A 17,504-nucleotide genomic window follows, 5' to 3' on the forward strand; every position below is an offset into this window, starting at 1 on the left:
GTCCAAATCCCTGATAGAGTCACTCAAGAAATCACAAGGATTGCTTCACTACTAGCGAGTATCCATAGCCTCGATGAAGTTGCTTGTTTCACCTCTTTGTGTAGGAAACCTTTCTCATGCCTTTACCCTATTATTTATTTTTTCATTGCATGCAATTTTGCATAGTTTTTGGCATTTAGTGCCAGGGTGGATGAGGGACCCCAACTTATGTTACGAGTAGACATGTTCCATATTTTACAAAAACTAAATATTTTCTGACGTATTTTTTACCTCCTTCCATATCTCTAAATCACATCCTCAACTCATAGTTGGACATTAAAACACACAAACTCAAACACTTACGGCCAAACCAAAAATGAAGTTTAGGTTATAGATATAGGCCCTATGAACTTATTAGAGTTCCCCACGAGTATCGACTCGTATTTTCCTCATTAAAAGTTAGACTCCTGGAAAATATATCGAGAACATAGTTCAATACCAAGATTTGCAAGTGATTGCCTTATGGAGCAACCATCACAACCACACACACAACTACTTTTCAGGTTTCAACATTTGGGTTAGACGGGAAATGGAGCTATTTATGGTTTTATTTATATACAATTTTGAAAAAGAAAATAAAATGTAGGAAAACAATGCTTAAATAGAAAAGCAAAAGAGTAATGCAATGGAAGCAAAGGTTACGTGCAGTGAAAGATAAAAAACAATGTTGGAAAACAATGCTAAAATAAAACAAATTAGCAATGTAATGATGAAAACAAAACTAAATGCAATGAAAGAGAAAAATAAATGCAAAGGAATGAAGCTAAATGTATAATGCAATGGGATAAATTACATGCAGTGATAATATTGAAATTACATGCGAAAGGGAACTCAATGCAAGTTATGAAACTAGTTACTAAAACAAACTACCATGTGTAACTACTCTAGTAAGAAAACATAGTAAAATTGATCATAAACCTAATCTGACTCAAGAGGAGACCATGATCATGTGAGAATTGAACTTCCAATAGAGCCATTCGACTTTCTCTAACCTGCAAAAAAATATATATCAGCGATCATTACCAATATAAAGCAATGCACAAAAGTAAAGATATTTACCTTTGTAACATGCACAAGAAAGAGAAGGTCCTTCCTATTGACAAAAGAGTTTTCCAAAAATGATTCTTCTAACTAATCCATAATTATATCTTGATACACAAAATGATAAACTTAAAAACCCTAAAGACATTTGAAAGATGAGAATTTATTCAATGAAACAGTGCTATGAATAGAATCCTGTGGAAAAACCATAACATGACCTAGTTTAGGAATTTCATAAGGATCATGAGGTCTTAATATAACCATAAAAGGGAGTTGCAATGCCTCATTCCCGTGACAAGTCTCTAAACCCTCAAATGTTGGAAAATTAAATTTCAAGGGCTTGGTGAGATCAACAAATGTATGTGGACAACCATCATCAGATGTAGCAACGAGATCATTATTAACTAGATGATAGATGTTATAACCATTGGTTTGATTAAATGTTTTGACTTCTCTTGGGTGATCATTCAAAACACAAGACTCTTCATTGATCTTGAGTGGAGAAAAATCAATTGGAGGGTTATTGTGAATGGTTTTAGCGGTGTAATTATCTTCTTCCTATGTAGTGGATTGAATACCACAAGAAAAAACGAGACGATCTTCAATCGAGAAACCAAGCAATGTAATCTATGCTTGGAAAGAGAAAAGAGACACTCGAAATAAGAGAACAAACGAGACTCTTTCACTCATCTAATTGAAAATGAATCAAAAAAATCATCCTAGTCACTTCTGGGAGGAAGAAGAGAGTCTGAGGGTCAAGGCACATTGGCACTAGAATGGGAGAAATTCTTATTTTTTAACTCAGAGACTGGAGCGACTTTTGGGCCAAAAGTAGCATTGATCGGCATGACCGGCACAACTTTCAATCTAAAACTAGCACTGATTGGCTGATCGGCACGACTATTTGGCCAAAAATAGCATTGATCAATGGATTCAAAGAAAATATAAAAAATAACTTCACACAGGGCTAGACTTAACACATTAGAGGGTGGGCTAAACCAAGCAAGCACACAAACCAAGCTAAATGAAGATTTATAGTCATGGAGAAGACGGTTTAAAAGGCTTACAGGGTCGAAATCATGAGAACAAAACACACTGGCCAATATTTGGGGCAAACCCTAATCTTCACTTACAGGCATCGGCGTGACTAACTAACTAAAAACAAGTGCCAGAAGGGGGTCGGCGTGATTGTTTCTCAACATCTCGCGCTGATCGGTGTGGTTGTTAGCGAATTAAGTGTGCTGAGCGAGGGAGCCAAGAAAAAAAAAGTTGGGACTAGATCTGCTACTATGAATTTCAAACTCAGACCAGTAAGTAGAAGAAAAGAAAGAGAACCAAAGGGAAAAAATGGAACTAGAAAAGTTAACACGAAATCATGAAATCTCAAACAAGACAAACAAAAGGATTGACTCCCCAGTGGATCGCCAATTTGTGGTGAAGTAAAATTATGAGTGAGGACATAAACAATTCCTCTAGCCTGATAATGGGTCTAGCCACAACTGATACATTCTATGGAAGATTGCCTTAGGTTAGAACCAATTAAGAGGACCTACCTCTTAGTACGCTTATCCCATTTGATGATGTCCTTGCTTGCTTGCTCCAATTATCTCTCACTTCCTTCTTCAAACACCTGAAACAAGTAAACAACAGCAAACAACAATCGTGATAATAGACAACTTGTAATTCAACCTACTTAACAGTCAAGAAATATTAAGCCATAAACATGTAATATGACACATCATGTAGGAAATCAATCAATAGTTGCATATATATTAAATCAAGAAGAGATTACAACCATTGTCTTGATGTTACCGTTCTCCTCCGACGAAACCAGGTTCCCACACACTTCTGCTAGCATTCCATGATGGCCTCAACAATAGTAGTTTTAAGGCTCTTCCCTTTAGGCTTCACACTTCTCCCTCAAACAACTAGAGAGCTACAAATATGAATATTTTTTTGTTTACTCCAAACTTAATTAGCACTAGCACACCAACATTAACACTTTAACACTAACACTAGCTTGTGCTTGGGAAAAAGGGAGGTTTATATAGCATGAATGGATGGGAGATGTATCCTCTTCTCATGGGATAAGGTCTTATCTCTTGAGGTAGTTCCATAATTATAGGGGAAAGGAGCCCAAACTGACATCCTCGACCCCATCTGACCAAACCATTTACCAGACTTCTGTTACGAAGCTTCTAGAGCTGGAAGCTTCGGGTTTTTATTTAAAAAACTTTCCATAAGAGTATCGACGCGACTGGAACAAATATCAGTCACTCTAGTCGGCACTAGGGACAGTGTTAATCCCTACACATCACCGCGAGGAGGACAAGGGCCATTAGCGTTGGTCTTGTAAACTGGGAAAAACAAAAGATTTTGGGAAAATGGTGCAAAAGGGAATTGTTTTGCTCATGAAGAGGGACACAATGGGAGTTTCTTCATGAAGGGAAAGCATGTGGGGTTCATTGTAGAGGTCCTCTAGGATCAAGGAATGAGGAGTACATGGATAGTGACAAAATGTTGTGTAACACTTGGTCAACGACAATCCTAGTATTAAAGCTTCAAATTCTGCCACATTGTTAGTGACCTCAAAATCCAGTTTAAAAGATTGAGTGATGATTTTCTTTTCAGGTGAAATTAAAACAATTCCAACTCTAGATCCATCTCTGGAAGAGGCTCCATAAAAATACATCCTCCACATATCATATTTTGAATATTGGAGGATATTTATGGTATCTTCAATTATATTCTATACATTGCACTCATCATTTACAGCTAGAATGAAACACCCTAAATCTTAGTCCACATTATAGATAGGGTGATTTACAACTTGGATAGCATTACACACAGTATTTATAAACCTTAATTCTCTATACAATCTTAAATGTTCTCCCCCATAGATTGGAATTGCAGCATCCATTTGTAAACTCCCTCCAAGTTTAGCACACTAAGACCTTGATAGCAGCATACCAAACTTTGGGGGAATATCTATAACCACTATATCCATTACCACACCACACTTTTTATAGGAATTTGTGCTAAAGTCACTACCAAGTCTTTGATTAGTCCCAAACAATGCACCTTATTTAAATCAAATGTATAAAATTCATGGTAGGGACTTGTCACCTGCAACTGAAGTTGGTCCAAAACTATTTTTGGCATTAAATTATGGGATGCCCCAAAATATAACATGCAACAATAGAGGATAAAATCATGGATCTTTAGAGTCATATAGAAAGGAGGAACACTCTCATCTTGAACATCCAAACTTGGTCCAAAAATAACTGAAGGTTTTTCATCTTACAAACTTATTGCATTTCCTTCAGCATCTTGGTCTTAAATCATATCTTTTGTTTAGCTCAGCGATTAGAAATTCATAAAAGGCTTGGTATTTAGAAACTTTTAAATATTATATATTATGAGTTGCAAACTTAACATGATTCACAAGAACAATAGCATTTTCAATATGATGATCATCGAAATAAGTTGTCATCTACAATAGGTGTTATTTCTTCGACATCCTGATCATATATCATTAATGGGGGCTAAATTTGTTGGTCAGTATTCTATCTTTCCCACTATAATATTTATGGTTGTAAAGGTCTTCAATAGGGTCCTGGAGGTTTATTCATATTTTTTTGCACTTGTCTAGGTTGTGTCTCCATCCTTGAAATTCTATTAGACAGGTTTCTTAACATTGAAGTGATTTCGTCAATTTTATGTTCCTCTTCTTTAATTTTTGAATTTGAACCAGTTTATGTTCTTGCCTTCAAATTTATTTCTGCTTTCTCTACCTTTTCTCTTGATTAACTTGATGTTTGCCTGTTGGTCCCAACTTCAATTGCATTAGTTTGCATGTCTTCCAAGGTCCTAGATTTTCTTTCTCTCAACATTAAAGCAAAATCATCATGGAAAGCCTTAGAAAGTCTAACCTTTGCTGCAATGACTAGAGGTTTACAATATATAGGCATATTATTGTAAATTTTACTAAACATCATGATGAAATCTAACATGGGTTCATTAGGATTCCTTTTGAGGTCCTCAAATTCAGTTAAATAATAAAAAAATATCCTTATTTATTCCCCAGTGAATTGTGAAAATATTGGTTAACTTTTCCCATGTACGAATATAATTTGGTTGTAATTGTCTAAACCAAATTTTAGCATTTCCTTCCAATGATTGAACAAACAACCTCATATATACATATTCATATTCTCTGCAAAACCCAAAAATGCAAATAAATGATCTTTTGCATTTGGTCATGTTTCCCCATTGTACCTAAGCGGATGTTTTAAATATTCTTCAGGGAAATCATGAATTTGAGTTATTGGTGGTAGCACTAATGTTGCATATATGGCTTCTAGAATTGGTTCTATCCCCGTCGTTTGTTGTTGTGAAACTAATTGTCTAGGAGATAATGGTTTCTTGAGGAATGTCTACCCTGAAATTATAGGCTATTTTGGAAATTGAGGGGGAATGATTAACTTTTCAACTTCAAGAACAATCTTCTCTTGATCTTCAAATGCTAAAGGGTTTATATAAATTTTAAGCTCCTCCTTAGGTTGATTAGAAGTAGAAGGATGTGTATGAATAACAGAGGATATAAAATCTTTTGTTTTAAGCCTAGGTAATTTTAATTCAAGTTTTGCTTCTATATCAGAGGATTTTGAAAGGGAGATAGGAAAGTCAAAGGATTCAATTTGATGAACCAGTAAGGTAATTTGTATATCCATTCCTTTAGAAAAAAGTTCTAAGACTTGAGGAGGTATATCAAACAAATTAGAAGGTATATGGATTTCTTTTGGTTTTTTAGGATGTGAAATTGATTATGGTGGAAAATAAGTAGAAGTAGAAGTTTTAAGTCTACGTCTGAGGGAAGCAATTTGTACAAGTCTTTGTGGATCTGATAATGGAATAAAGAGCTCAAGATCATAATGATATCTAGTATGCCTACGTGAAGCCAAATTTTGATCTATGAAGTCATCAGGTAAAATATTTTAGCCTGCTAACCTCTTATTCACTGTTAAGAGGGAAAGTTTAATCATTGTCCCAGGGAAGTAAACTTCAAAAAAACTTCGTTCCTTGGCAACAACACCAATCTGATTTTGTTTCTTTGAAGACAGTTCTTGGCTGGAGAACTGTGCCAAAGCATCTAAATGAGGATTTTATTTGAAATGGATGACCAATGACTCAAACCATTTGCATGTAAATAATCAAAAACTTAAATATTTTTCAGAATGTCTATCATAATATTAACAGCATACAATCCTTTAAATGCTTGTGATAGATGAAAGAAGAAGATATCTCATAACTAAATATCATTCCTGAATACTTGAATTATCCAATATAGCATAGGCACATAGAAATATTTATGTAGCTAACACACACACACACACATATATATATGGAGAGAGAGAGAGAGAGAAGGGATCAATTTATTTATGCAGAAGTACTAATTTAAACAAATTGTTCAATTAGTTATTATGAGTATTGATAATAACTTTGTGGTGGATTGTCAGGGAGGTTAACACTCAACCTCGCCTTACCCAATACTTCTATGTTACCTCAGATATATGAAGAATAACATAAATGATTACATAGGAAAACTCACATGAACACAAATGTTGCTAAAAATTGAAACCATAATACTTTGATTATCTTCAAAATTTTCCAAAATACAACAATGTCTCTTGGTCTTGTCTAAGTATCAACCCTTCTGAATTTGAATTACAAAGTACATATAGAGTTTTTCCCAAAATCTCTAACTCATTACAACTTTTTAATGATAAAATAAATACTTATCCAAAAATATTTGGATATTTACGAAAAAAAAATACTTTAAAAAAATCATTGACTAGTTAAGTGGAAACTGCACATTAATCAAGGATCGAGTTTTCAAGTATTGGCTTTAAAATTTGCTTCTGCTGATTTTGTTCCTGATTGTTATGCACTTCGCTAAAATTGTGCCTCAAAAATTGTTTGTTGTTCAACTCATAAGTTCAACAAACTTATCCCACTAATCATCATTTGGACATGAAAATTTTATTACCTTTCTGTAAGCCTCATATTCCTCAATATATTTTTCAAAACTGAGTTTGCTGACAAAAAAATGATGAATTTCATGTGAAATAAACAAATCATCTTCTATAACTTGAAAAAACCTTTTACCACTAACAATTCCCTTAACTTTGGAAATTTTTTATTTGCTTGTTGCTATATCATGTAGCCTTTGTTGATATTCTTGTTGTTGGACCAGTTCACTGTGAGAATCCCTTAATGATGGGAGCCCTTTCTGTTGAAGAACAAAAAAAATTATGAAACTTCTTGATCTGAACTTCTAAGTTTTGAAATTTGTTCTCAAGTTCTAACATCAAGTTCCTTTTAGTTAACACCTTACTTACTTCAAGGGGTGCATCTATGCTAACTTCAATCCCCATGTCTTTCATCTCTTCCCTAGTTTTTTAATTTCATACTTTGATGATTCTAGTTGCTTCTCCAGGTTTATGATCTAGCTCTTCTTTAATCTCTTCAATGGTTGCTTTTGCCTTGTTCACCAATTGTTTGTGTTCAAAAATAATTTATCTATATGTCCAAAAATCTGAAATAGTTGAATTAATGTCTATTCAGATATGCTCCTTGGCTTCTAACAAATTTTGGGCACTGACTGATTCATCTATATATTTTTCAAGTTGTTTTGTAAGCTTGAAATTCTTCTGCACCTCTGAAATGTATGCATTATCTGCTTTAATTTTATTTTCTTCATCCCTTTGCAATGATACTTTCAACTTTTCAATTTCCACATTTCTTAAAGACAAATTAGCCATTGCTTTAGATAAATTCTATTTTCAATCTTAGTTGGCTAATCTTATTTCCACTGTTGAAGTCCCTACAGTAGCTAGTTGTTCTTTCTCCTTCATAAATTTCTCCATTTCTGATTCCATTTTTTTTATCTGAAGGTTTTGTTCAACAATCATTCGTAACATATTCTCTTCAACTTCCTGCAAGGTATTCTCTTTCCAAACATCCTAATTAGCATATTTTTCAATCTATGTCTTGGAAAAAAGCATATAAGGGGAAGACTTCTACTAGAGTCTAAAAGATGAAATCACTCCCAAAGGGTCACAAGGTTGGTTGAAACTTAATTTGAACTTCATTTGAGACAATATACTCTCTACTTCCTTATTAGTTGATATTTGATTTACTATGAAAGGACTAATTTGAGATTTTAGTTTGAATTATGCCTTTTGTTTCCTGGATACAAAATGAACTTCATCTACGTTTAGACTTTGTCTTGTAAAGTCCAAAGGAAAAAATCAAATTGGAAGAAATGTAGGTAGTTTGAAATGTAATGATTCACAACCATAGACTCTAATCTTTGTAAACTTCTAGTATTAAGTACTAGTATCTCACCTTTGACTACTCATTCAGATGTAAAATTCTCTTGATTTTTATGGATATCCTTGGAACTGCATCACCCTAAGAAGACATAATGATAAATACAGAAATTGATCTACAAAGTCACTAAAATAATAATCCTTTGAATTATTTTTGACTAGTGAAGTCCAGTGAATGACAGAATGTGGCCTTCCCTATGAATCTAGCTTCTGAAGCAGCATCTTGAACCTTTCATCTTGGTGATATAAGAATAAATAAACTAATACAGATTGGTGCTTGAAAGCTCTTTCAGCATTAAACTTCAGAAATTGTTCATGAATTTGATCTGAAATGTATTGGCTAAAGTTGAACAAAATGGAAGGCTTCTTTCTAGATGAAAACACAGACAGAAAACCTAGAATAACCTCATCAACCCATTCATCACTTGGATAACCTAATAAACAAAAAAGCATAGAAATGATTTGTCTAGACAATTCAGGAAACATGGTGGAGGAAAAAGGTGGGTTATGGCATGACAATTTGAATCCCTCTGGAAAAGTGACTCAAGAATATGGGCTCTTTGTTGAAAAGTGAGCTTTTGATAAATCTCCATTAGGGATTCAACTGAAAATGTGTGCAATGAAGTTGGAGGATTGACTTGCAGGGCTCGAAGAATAGATTATGGTGTGACATGAAAGAGTGTTTCACCATTTTTGGCTACTATTGTTCTTTGACTGGGAAAATAACGGTTTTCACGCCATGAGACAAATTTAGGAAAATGGTAGCTTTGGGGGAAGACATATTGAGGTAACATATATTCCCCAAAACTAAACTCGTCGTTGGCATCTTCAAATCTCTGGAAAGCTCAATTATGCAATTCAAGTAAATTGAATTCACATTTGGTTTCTGCAATTTTAAAATCAACATCTACTAATGGAAATTCATCTAAATTAGGGATTGGATGAAGCATATGGTTTTCAGTTGATTACTCATTTCCCTTCTAACTACTCATTTTGGATTAAGAAGGGAGCAGGAAATTATGAATACCCAGTGATTTCTTGGTTGCTTGATAGGGTCGACTACAAAATTATGAAAAAAAATTCCTACTAAGCACCTTTGCAAACATTGTTAGAATGAAGAAAATGATGGGGGGAATCAAGGATAATTTGGATTTAGAGAATGTTTGAATATTCATTAATGAATTGAATGATTGATGCATTGAAAACAGATATTGAAACATTAGCAGGAGTTAATTCATTGAGTTGGCGGTTATATGATGAAGGATAGCAAAGGAAATAGTCATAACTAGTTTGGCATCTAGTTAGCGGAAAGAGTAGAGAAAGGATAAGTTAGCAGGAGTAATAGAAGAGGTAATGGCTAGTTGCAAGGTAGTTTGTGGGGGTGGGTATAGTGGTAAATGGTTTTATTGGGGATGGTGTGCAATACATGTGCACTTGCCACGTCGCCTTTGGCGATTTTTCAAAACAATCAATTGCGGACCCCCATTAAAATTTGGGAATGCAAGGGGTCTTGCAATACGATTTCACCATTGATCATGGCGGGTAGGATCTGTATCATTGGAATATGTGAGGATGATATGTGTGCTAGTGCAACTTAATAAAAAAAATAAAAATCCCTTATTTTCTTGAAATTCAAACCAAAGCAGCATTTGGAAAAGATATGCCAAGTTTTTGTTACCAATTGCAAGAGAATAAAAAAATTTAATTTTTTCTTTATCTAAAAAAACATAAGGTGAAGAATGTTACAACATGAGCCATGAATACATTCACACATAAGGTCTTATTTATGTACAAAGAGAGACAAACAAGACATGACAGGAAAAAAACAATACAAGGCAAGGAAAGAAATTTGTACAAATAAAAGCATGCATCCTAGGGTTGCTACTGGAAGTAGTGTTTAATATCTCATCCATTGACAGGACGAGGATTTGTCCTCCCATATAAATATTGCAACTTTTAAGAATGGTGTCCAAGTTCTTTAGTGATGGTATAAGGCCCAATCCATGGGGGTTGAAACTTGGTGTGCTTTCCTTTCTCTTTGTGGGCTTTATCCCACTTCAATACTAGGTGGCCCACACCTAAATATCTATTCCCTGTAGATTTTTTATCAAACTAATGCTTGATTTGGTTCTGATGGATGGAAAAAAATTCTTTTGCTTTGATCCTTTCTTCCTTGGGCTTAAGAAGAGTGTATATCTGACTCTGAACAAGGAGATAAGGTTTTCCTTGAAATTATTTGGAAAGTTGCAAGGTAGGAAGGTAGATGTTTGGTCGTAGGATAGCCTCTTTCCTATATACAAGTATGGAGATGTTTTCAGACAGGTTTTGGGAGTGATATGGTCATCCCATACTGCTTTCACCAAAACATTGTCATTTATTTTGCTCAAAGAATACAGTTTTCTTGATAATACAGATTAAATTATTATTTGTGGACTTAGCCAAATTGTTTTCATGTGGGTAGTAGTTTGATGCATGCTTCAAAAAAAATATCATATTCTAATGTAGACTCGTAAAGATTTAACGAATAAAAATTAGTTGCATTATCAAAGACAAGCTATGTAAGAACGTCGAACATGGTTATGATATTTTTCTTGAGAAATTGGATGACTTTCTGATCATTGACTTGTCTTAATGGCACTGCTTCGATCCATCGAGTAAAATAATAAGTTGCAGTTGGAATGTATCGATGCTACTTTGACGAATAATTAAATATTTCGTTGATAACATCCAATCCCCATTGTTGGAATGGTTCTTCTACTGTTATTGGTAACAATGGAGCGGTTGACTTCTGATCATGACTAGCGCACCTTTGACATACTGGGCATTTGCAGGCATTGGCATGAGCATCCTTGAATAATGTGGGCCAATAGTAACTATCCCTCATAACCTTATGAGTGGTGGTGTCACCTGCACAATGTCCACATGTATATATGTTGTCTATATCTTTTAACACCCTGTCTGATTTTGGTGGATCTAGGCATCTAAGAAGGGCACCATTGTGGTGCTTTCAAAAAAGCACACCTTGTCCTAGTTGGTATGATAAAGCTTTCAGGCATATTTTCCTCTTATATTTGTTCGTTAAATGTGAAGGCAAGGTGTCATGCTCTAAGTATTACCGTGTGTCTGAATACCAAGATGTGGTTGAACTTGTAGGAGGAACCTACTCAATATTATACATTTATATTTGATGTTCCCAACCTAAAGGATCTTCTTTTGGTGAATTCATCGCTTCAACTACTAGTCGATAGAGATTTTGGCCCTTGACAGTATGAACCCTTTTGAATTCAAGATCATATTCTTGTAAGCATGTCATCCAGTTCGCCCTCCTTTCACCCAGTTCTTATTGTATGAATAATGTTTTGACTATTGGGTGAGGCAAATAGATAATCATATGAGATTTCGGGAGGTAATGCCTAAAATGCTTAACCACCTTGTAGATTACATATGCTTGCTTATCGATGGCGAGATAGTTCAATTCTGATCCCTGAAAGCCAACACTCACGAAGTATAACAAGAAATCTTTGCCAAAATTTGGACTATATAAGGTTGGACCCTCGACTATAACTTGATTGATCCAAGCAAAAGAATATTTTTCCCTCTTATCCCATTTTTATGAAGCGTCTTTCTTTATCATCTCTTGTAATGGTTTGACAATCTGTGCATAGTCAGAGATGAATTTGCATAGGAAATTAATTTTTCCCAATAAAGATTGCATTGCTCTCTTGTTCACAAGAAAAGGGATCTGGGTAATAGCCTTGACTCTTTCTGAGTCAATATTGATTCCACTCTTAGCAATGATGTGTCCTAAGAGATTACCTTTTGACACACCAAAGATGCACTTCTTTAGATTCAATGAAATCCCATACATATGACATCACTCAAAAAATTTCTTAAGATGACGAATGTGATTTTATCTCTCCTTCAAAAACACAATTACGTCATCCAAGTAGACAACTACAATTTTATTAATCAATCCCTGGAAAGTGATGTCAATGGCCCCTTAAACAGTAGTGCCAACATTGATAAGTCCAAATGGCATGTGTTTAAAAGAAAAAGGTCCCTACTTTGTCCTGAATGTGGTTTTCAAATGACCTTGTTTTGCTACTAGCACCTGATTATATCCAAAGAATCCATCTAGAAATGAGAACATTCCTGACCCATATATCATATGTAATATCTGGTCCATTGATGGCACAGGGTAATTTTCTATATATGAAACCCATTTGAGGTTGCAGAAATCAACACGTAGACATATCTCACCGGACTCTTTTCTGATAGGGGCCAAGTTGGAAACCCATGTAGAATGTCGAACTTTAAAAATGATTCGAGCATCCAACAATTTCCTTAAGTCCTTTTGAATCAAGGGCTCAATTGTTGGATGAAATTTTCTTAACTTTTGTTCGAACGGATTCACCCCTTCTTCAATAACAATGACATGTTGGATGATGTGTGTATCATATGTCTTTAAATCGTTGTATGTCCATGCAAATAAATAGTGTTATTGTTTGAAGATATGAATAAAACCTTGTCGTTCTTGAGGAGAACAACATGTACCAAGGTTTACATACTTCAGATATTATTTTGTTCTCAGATTAACTTGTTCATATAACAACGTTGACCTCTAAATCTTTACATTATTGGTCCTCTAAAACAATTTTGCAGGTCATAGAGTTTCTCAAGAGATAACACACCTTTCCGCATAGTACTCCCTTTTAATGTTTGAGTTTATTTCTGCAAAGCCTTCTCGTTCTCATCTTCTTCAATAGTCGCATCTTTACAAACATCAACATTGCCCATGAAGTGTAGTATCTGTTAGTCATCATTAAATATGTGAAAATTAGTAATATATTCGGGAACAAATGGATTATAAATAATTTCAATAGAAAAAACCATCATTTATTGGTGACATTCTAGCAGTTTCATTGGCTAATATATATGTGGTAGCATTACAAACTCTAGGAACATAAATAATATTAAATGATTTAAATAAAGAAATAAGTCTCCATACAACTTGTGAGTAGTTTTTCAAACTAGGTGAAACACATTGAATGGAATTTCGTACCTAACGAGTAAGAATCTCTAAATCACCAATTACCTTGAGTAACTCTACCTTGAGGTCGATATCTTTCTTTAATCCCAAAACGAGTGCTTCATATTCGATAGTTTTGTTTGTGCACTCGAACTCCAAGCAGCATGACAAAATGTACTTTTTATTTTGAGGTTCAAAGAGAATACAACTAGCTCTGGAACCATACAGAGTCTTAGAACCATCAAAGTATAAGGTCCACATATCAGTAGCTACTAGGCTTATTCCTACACTAGTAGTATGTACATTTATATTACAAATTTCATTTGCACCTGTTAGATTGCAAGTAAGAAGCTCCAACTGTGTATCTAATGGTACCGATGAAGGTTGCGCTTGATAATGCCTGTGATCAACTTCAAAGAAAAAGTTTCCAAAAACGATGTCTGCAAAGACGACTAGCTCATTGTATCCCTCAAGTTGTGTCACGGTATATTTCATGTACTTTTCACTTTCCACTCGAATCTGGTTTTTTATGCTCTTGTAGGGAAGCCATAAATGTGTCTAGTCTATTTAGAAATATCATTGCAATTTTCTAGACCAGTATCTACTCGGAAGCAAACCATAGGCTTCTCAAATGTGCACAATAGCATATTAATGCATTGGTGAACTCTATGTTATGATGACAAATGGATGATAACATTATTAAGTTCACCAATTGCCTGGACCAATGATTTTTCCATATATATGGTTCGAGCATCGGTATTTTCCCATCTAGCATTAATCTTTTTAGCAATAGATAAAGACATTACATTTGCAAATTCACCCGAATTAACAAGATAATTATTGTTGGGATGGGGTCCCCTAGGTCAGTTTTGGGTTAAAAACCCAAATTTTGATGTAAATTTTGACAAAAAGATGTAAAGTCTCCGCGAATTGTGGATGTGGAGTGCGTAGGTAGATAGGAGTCAAAAAGGGTTTTTACCCTCATTTATGTAAAGTTTGAGTCAGTTTTTAGATCTATCCTTGGTTCGCGGACCATGGAATTATATAAATAGGTGTGTCTTGGGGAGTCTAAGGGAGATCTATGCTTTTATATATGGGTAAAACGAATGGATTCCTAGAGAGTTAACGCAGAGAACTAAGTCTTAGAGGAGGAAAAGGCTCTGCAACTGAGTGTGCAAAGGCCTAGAGTAGTGTCTGCAGCTAAGTGTGCGAACCCCTGCAGCTAAGTGCGGAGGGAATTTTTGAGTCTGTAACCTTATACTAATGGTTAATAAAGAAGATTGTTGGAAAAATTCATATGTTTTATCTGTTTCCTTATTTTGTTTATGTTTGAGACATATGTTGTGATGAGATAATGTCTTTATGAAATAATGATGTATTGATGCACTAATCTACTGGATAAGTCTTATTAATTGAATGCAATACATGTTGAGTATTTACACAAAGGTTATAATACTTTATGTTAAGTTTATTAAGCCCTTAAGCAAATTTGTGTGGATTCTAATCTAAGGTTAATATATGATGTGCGTAATTAGATAACCTATCAATTAAAGGTCTGCAGAAGCTAATCATAGACCTTTGCGGAGGTCTAGAAGCCATTTGAAGGAAACTACACTGTCAAGCCCTAAGGGATTAGAGATCTATGCAAAGGAAAATCTAAACATAAAGAGGACATCACATTGATCTCTGGGTGCGGAAACTTGGTTCCAACATCCCCCCATACTGTTTCAGGTGAGACTTCAGTTTGCACTACACGGGTTGATGCCGAAAGGGCCAGTAGTGTAGGGTTTTGTTTGGCACAACTAACTTTGAACCTGGGTCAGGACCCCCTAAGCCAACAAATGGTTCTGTTTCTGGGACCGAGATCTGCATAAAACGATGTGTGATGTCGCATCGCTGGAATCCGACCAAAAGGGAAATCGAGAAGTGGTTGGATAGAAATATCCATGAATTCGCGGCGCAAGAAAACAGGTATCCTCTCCTGTCAAAAGAACAGTGGTTGGAAAAATATTTGTACACAGATATACAAGAAATTTTCTTATGCACTTTCCTGATCGAGCTATACAAGTGGATAGCTAAATTGGCAAACAACCAAGGAAGGTGGAGACTTGACGGTCCAATAGTGTGGACTCCGAAACTAGTGCGGAGGTTGGAATATTCTGAAGAGATCGTGTGTGTTGTTGATCACTGGCTTGATCGAATCATAGGAGAATTTTTTACAGAGTTTGCGGTTGATACTTCAGTCAACTACAGTGAAGCAAAGCGACGATTCGTCAAAGGGTCATGAGGTAAGTATCTAAGATCTTTGAATGTTTGGATTAAGATGTTGTTGTGTGAAAAATAGGTTATGCCATTACCTTGATGTTCAAAGCTACGCGAAGTGGAAAACTTTTCAGAGATCGAGGGAGAACAGGTCTTGAATATAGCATGTTGATTAGGCCTCCTTTGAGCGACGATGAGGAAATGGTACAAGCTTCACCGCAAAGTTCTTTACAACTGATAAGGTAGGGTTTTCTGCGAACTCTTCATCCATCCACTCCACCTCCACCTTCACCTCCAGAACATACAACTTCACCCACACCACCACCACCCCCACCTCCATTCAACATGTCGAACTCATTAATGTTACCGATTTTTAAAGTATAGGGAGTGAAGATACGGATCAGTCCTGGTTTGTCATGACTGCTATATGGGTCATGCAGGAGATCACTGATGACATTATAAAGAAAGCATATTTTGTTATCGCTCTACAGGATCGCGCGCTGACCTGGTACATTAAGTACTGCACTGATAACCCTTTGGCATCGTTAGTAGGCACTAAGGCCACTTTGAAAAAAGAATTCAGTAAACCTAAATCTGACTCGCAATCAATAGTTCGATTCAAGTAAATCACGATGAAGGCTGGTGAAATTCCCTCAGAGTTAGATCAAATATTGAAATGTCTGATCCACGAAGCCGATATGCAGCTCACAAATAGTCAGCACCGCGAGTGGTTTATAGCCTTGCTTCTACCCCACCTGAGGATTGCTTTATCGCAGCAAAATATAGGGACTCAGGCAGAAGCCCTGGAATCGTGATGAGATTGTATGAAACATCTATTTAGGATGCATCTTTGGGGGTTCAACAAATTCACTCGCAATTGCAGAACCTTTCCTTGGAACTGCAAAGATTGAAAAAAGAAAAGGAGGCTAGGCCGGAGGTGCATGAGGAAGCTTGGTGCCTCAATTGTAAGAGACAAGGGCATGATAAAGATCACTACCATGTCTTCGCAAATTATATCACGGGGGGTCAATGCCCTTGAGGCAGGAAGCTCCAACAGGACCAAGTACGAGACCCGCACTATGGTGCGCTATTTGTCAGGTGGCCAGAAAACACGTAACAGATAATTTTCATTTGCTGCAAAAGTTTGTGCATACACCACAACAACTATTCTGTGATTTCTGCAAATCAGTGGGCCACAATGAGCGCAACTGTCATAGGTATGAATTGATGATGGAAAGAACGCCTACCTATCGAATGCAAGCAAAAACTCGACCTCCAGATCAGGGCACTGTGGGAGCGTGCAGTGGATATCAGGGGCGTGGACGAGGCTGTGGAGGAGGAGGACCTGGTAGAGGTCTTGTACAGGTCATTTGCTATAATTGCAGGACACCAGGGCACTATGTGTGGGAGTGTCTGAATTAGACACGCCCGTCATGTCAATATTGCACTCAGCTTGACCACACAATAGAAGAATGTCCTGTGTTGATAACTAAGATGTAGGAGAAAAAGGCGCAACCTCAGCACCCTACACAGAACTTGCGGATGATGAGGGATGAGCCCCGCGAGGAAGATCCAAATGTCAATATCATGCTAAGAAGCGGAATAACGACTGGTGACGATAAAGGAAAACAACCTGAAGAGAATGGGTGGGTTCGCAAGGCCCCAGAAAAGGAAGTTGGCTTCAATCTAGAACGCATGAAGGAAATGCTTATGGAGGTGAAGAAAAGCTTCGTTGAGGC

The sequence above is a fragment of the Pinus tabuliformis genome, chromosome 2_2, assembly GCF_031772625.1.
Source record: "Pinus tabuliformis cultivar Carrire ecotype Pingquan chromosome 2_2, CPIR1, whole genome shotgun sequence".
Taxonomy (NCBI): domain Eukaryota; kingdom Viridiplantae; phylum Streptophyta; class Pinopsida; order Pinales; family Pinaceae; genus Pinus; species Pinus tabuliformis.